Source organism: Pseudoliparis swirei, chromosome 21, assembly GCF_029220125.1.
Source record: "Pseudoliparis swirei isolate HS2019 ecotype Mariana Trench chromosome 21, NWPU_hadal_v1, whole genome shotgun sequence".
Lineage (NCBI taxonomy): Eukaryota > Metazoa > Chordata > Actinopteri > Perciformes > Liparidae > Pseudoliparis > Pseudoliparis swirei.
Window position 1 is genome coordinate 18,216,483 of NC_079408.1, and position 5,000 is coordinate 18,221,482.

At 53.6% G+C, this 5,000-nt stretch overlaps 1 protein-coding gene across 3 annotated transcripts in view; it reads right to left on the reverse strand.

Annotated features, from left to right (window-relative positions):
- peli3 (pellino E3 ubiquitin protein ligase family member 3) overlaps positions 1–5,000 on the reverse strand; it is a 40,854-nt gene that overhangs the window by 14,065 nt on the left and 21,789 nt on the right. The window lies entirely within an intron of this gene.

The window sequence follows — 5,000 nt, forward strand, 5'->3', positions numbered from 1 at the left end:
AACCTCCGTCAATGTATCTCCGTCAATGTATCTCCGTCATTGTAAACTCCGTCAATGTAACCTCCGTCAATGTAACCTCCGTCAATGTATCTCCGTCATTGTAACCTCCGTCAATGTAACCTCCATCAATGTAACCTCCGTCAATGTATCTCCGTCAATGTAACCTCCATCAATGTAACCTCCGTCAATGTATCTCCGTCATTGTAACCTCCGTCATTTTAACCTCCGTCAATGTAACCTCCGTCAATGTAACCTCTGTCAATGTAGCCTCCGTCAATGTAGCTCCATCAATGTAGCCTCCGTCAATGTAACCTCCATCAATGTAACCTCCGTCAATGTATCTCCGTCAATGTAACCTCCATCAATGTAACCTCCGTCAATGTATCTCCATCATTGTAACCTCCGTCATTTTAACCTCCGTCAATGTAACCTCCGTCAATGTAGCCTCTGTCAATGTAGCCTCCATCAATGTATCTCTGTCAATGTAGCTCCATCAATGTAGCCTCCGTCAATGTAACCTCCGTCAATGTAGCCTCCGTCAATGTATCTCCATCAATGTAACCTCCGTCAATGTAACCTCCGTCAATGTATCTCCGTCAATGTATCTCCGTCATTGTAACCTCCGTCAATGTAACCTCCATCAATGTAACCTCCGTCAATGTAGCTCCATCAATGTAGCCTCCGTCAATGTAGCCTCCGTCAATGTAACCTCCATCAATGTAACCTCCGTCAATGTATCTCCGTCAATGTATCTCCGTCATTGTAACCTCCGTCATTGTAACCTCCGTCAATGTAACCTCCGTCAATGTAGCCTCCGTCAATGTAACCTCCGTCAATGTAGCTCCATCAATGTAGCCTCCGTCAATGTAGCTCCGTCAATGTAGCCTCCGTCAATGTATCTCCGTCAATGTAGCTCCGTCAATGTAGCTCCGTCAATGTAGCTCCGTCAATGTAACCTCCGTCATTGTAGCTCTGTCAATGTAACCTCCATCAATGTAGCTCTGTCAATGTAACCTCCATCAATGTAGCTCCGTCAATGTAACCTCCGTCAATGTAGCTCCGTCAATGTAGCTCTGTCAATGTAACCTCCGTCAATGTAGCTCTGTCAATGTAACCTCCATCAATGTAGCTCTGTCAATGTAACCTCCATCAATGTAGCTCTGTCAATGTAACCTCCATCAATGTAGCTCCGTCAATGTAACCTCCGTCAATGTAGCTGTCAATGTAACCTCCGTCAATGTAGCTCCGTCAATGTAGCTCCATCAATGTAGCTCCGTCAATGTAACCTCCGTCAATGTAGCCCAGTTAGAAGCAAGCCTGTGGTGGAGCCTCATCTGATCAGCTGGTGCGTTGAGGGAGGTTTTTATTGGCCACGCCCAAAAGCCACGCCCCCTCTTTGTTAAACACACGGAGCAGGTTCACCGGACTAACAGCATTGATTTGATTGGCCAACGGCCGCCATGGGTGGGGTCCTGGTCACATGGGTAGCCCCGCTGGTGTCTTGGTCCCTCCAGACCTTTAGCTTGGCATCCCGGTGACGTCCCTATAAGAGCCGGCGGCGGTCAGGACCAGAGGCGCTGGAGCAGCGGGCGTTTGCTGACCCGGGCCTCAACAGAACCTCCTGTATGACTGGATGGGACCAAGCGATGCAGCTTCCTCCAGCAGAGAACCTGAACCCATCTCCACACGCGGTTCATCCTTGAAGATGCATGAACCATCTGGTGGTTCCTGGTCCGGAGCCCAGAGGACAGGTGGGCCCTCCAGACGCCTGCAGGCCCCCACCTGATCAACAGCTGGCTAACTGTCGGAGCCACATTTCTTAAGGAAGCCAAATGAGGCTCGGCCCACACACACACACACACACACACAGTTGTGGATTGTTCCCATGAGCTACAGTCGCACAGAGTGGCCGCGACAGACGGGAGCTTTCCCCCCGGCGGCGCGGTTGACGCGATTTGCGCGGCGTGAAAATTTCGCCTCCTTCGTCTCAGGTTGAAATATTCAAAATGTATTATTTAAAACACGCCTTCCATGTTCAGACGTGTGTGTGACGTCCTCAACAAGTATGAAGCGGAAGTCGTGGCTTCATGCTGGATGAAGGAGACGATAACTGTTTCCATGGAGATAAGCCACATAGATAAGCCCCGCCCCCTCTAAGGCGCAGTAGAAGCGGATGACGTGAAAAAGCCACCAGTCGTCAAGCGAGTGAACTCACATGTTTTTCAGCTGCTTCTCTGGGCGCGTGACGCTCATCCACACTAAAACACCTTTAATTAATTAAATTAATAACACCAACAAAATGTCTTTGACAAGCATTTCATGAACAGAGATCCTCCATGCGAGTCACTCCGTGGACGTCGGCCAACGCGGCTCCACCCCCGTCCCTGAGCCGGGTCCTCCTGCTCCAGCCTGTTATGGATCAGAAGTGGGCGGGACCACACGGCGGACCGCGAAGCTTTGTTCTCCCTCTGAGCGGATGACATCATCACCCTGGAGAGAGACACCAGACTGACGGGATCGTCCCGTCTCGACTTCTCTGTGTCAGCGCTGAGGAGCCTCGTGATCACGAGCTCCACCACCGCCCACAGAACACACTTCCTGCGGCCGCACGGCCGCCATCAGGCCGATGAGGAGAAGACTTCCTCGTCATCTGATGACGGCGGGAGGCAGGTTCAGGCGGCAGTGGACATTTCATTAGCCGTCTCTCTGTTGCCCTGCTTGTGGAGCGGTGGATGAGAGGTGGAGCGGATGAGAGGTGGAGCGGATGATAGGTGGAGTGGATGAGAGGTGGAGAGGATGAGAGGTGGATGAGAGGTGGAGTGGATGAGAGGTGGATGAGAGGTGGAGCGGATGAGAGGTGGATGAGAGGTGGAGTGGATGAGAGGTGGAGAGGATGAGAGGTGGAGCGGATGAGAGGTGGATGAGAGGTGGATGAGAGGTGGAGTGGATGAGAGGTGGAGAGGATGAGAGGTGGATGAGAGGTGGAGAGGATGAGAGGTGGAGTGGATGAGAGGTGGAGTGGATGAGAGGTGGAGTGGATGAGAGGTGGAGTGGATGAGAGGTGGAGTGGATGAGAGGTGGAGTGGATGAGAGGTGGAGCGGATGAGAGGTGGAGTGGATGAGAGGTGGATGAGAGGTGGAGTGGATGAGAGGTGGATGAGAGGTGGAGTGGATGAGAGGTGGAGTGGATGAGAGGTGGATGAGAGGTGGAGCGGATGAGAGGTGGAGTGGATGAGAGGTGGATGAGAGGTGGAGTGGATGAGAGGTGGAGTGGATGAGAGGTGGAGCGGATGAGAGGTGGATGAGAGGTGGAGCGGATGAGAGGTGGAGCGGATGAGAGGTGGAGTGGATGAGAGGTGGATGAGAGGTGGAGTGGATGAGAGGTGGAGCGGATGAGAGGTGGAGTGGATGAGAGGATGAGAGGTGGATGAGATGAGAGGTGGAGTGGATGAGAGGTGGATGAGAGGTGGAGTGGATGAGAGGTGGAGCGGATGAGAGGTGGAGTGGATGAGAGGTGGATGAGATGAGAGGTGGAGTGGATGAGAGGTGGAGTGGATGAGAGGTGGAGCGGATGAGAGGTGGAGAGGATGAGAGGTGGAGTGGATGAGAGGTGGAGCGGATGAGAGGTGGATGAGAGGTGGAGCGGATGAGAGGTGGAGTGGATGAGAGGTGGAGCGGATGAGAGGTGGAGTGGATGAGAGGTGGATGGATGAGAGGATGAGAGGTGGAGCGGATGAGAGGTGGAGTGGATGAGAGGTGGAGCGGATGAGAGGTGGAGTGGATGAGAGGTGGAGCGGATGAGAGGTGGATGAGAGGTGGAGCGGATGAGAGGTGGAGCGGATGAGAGGTGGAGTGGATGAGAGGATGAGAGGTGGATGAGATGAGAGGTGGAGTGGATGAGAGGTGGATGAGAGGTGGAGTGGATGAGAGGTGGAGAGGATGAGAGGTGGAGTGGATGAGAGGTGGAGTGGATGAGAGGTGGAGTGGATGAGAGGTGGATGAGAGGTGGAGAGGATGAGATGAGAGGTGGAGTGGATGAGAGAGGTGGATGAGAGGTGGAGTGGATGAGAGGTGGAGGATGAGATGAGAGGAGTGGATGAGAGGTGGAGTGAGAGGTGGATGAGAGGTGGAGTGGATGAGAGGTGGAGTGGATGAGAGGTGGAGTGGATGAGGGATGAGAGGTGGAGTGGATGAGAGGTGGATGGATGAGGTGGAGTGGATGAGAGGTGGATGAGAGGTGGAGTGGATGAGAGGTGGAGTGGATGAGAGGTGGAGTGGATGAGAGGTGGAGTGGATGAGAGGTGGATGAGAGGTGGAGTGGATGAGAGGTGGAGTGGATGAGAGGTGGATGAGAGGTGGAGCGGATGAGAGGTGGAGTGGATGAGAGGTGGAGTGGATGAGAGGTGGAGTGGATGAGAGGTGGAGTGGATGAGAGGTGGATGAGAGGTGGAGTGGATGAGAGGTGGAGCGGATGAGAGGTGGATGAGAGGTGGAGTGGATGAGAGGTGGAGTGGATGAGAGGTGGAGGATGAGAGGTGGAGTGGATGAGAGGTGGAGTGGATGAGAGGTGGAGTGGATGAGAGGTGGAGTGGATGAGAGGTGGATGAGAGGTGGAGGAGTGGATGAGAGGTGGAGTGGATGAGAGAGGTGGATGAGAGGTGGAGATGAGAGGTGGAGTGGATGGATGAGAGGTGGAGGATGAGAGGTGAGAGTGGAGGATGAGAAGTGGAGTGGATGAGAGGTGGAGCGGATGAGAGGTGGAGCGGATGAGAGGATGAGAGGTGGATGAGATGAGAGGTGGAGTGGATGAGAGGTGGATGAGAGGTGGAGTGGATGAGAGGTGGAGTGGATGAGAGGTGGAGTGGATGAGAGAGGTGGAGTGGATGAGAGGTGGAGTGGATGAGAGGTGGAGTGGATGAGAGGTGGATGAGATGAGAGGTCGAGTGGATGAGAGGTGGATGAGAGGTGGAGTGGATGAGAGGTGGAGTGGATGAGAGGTG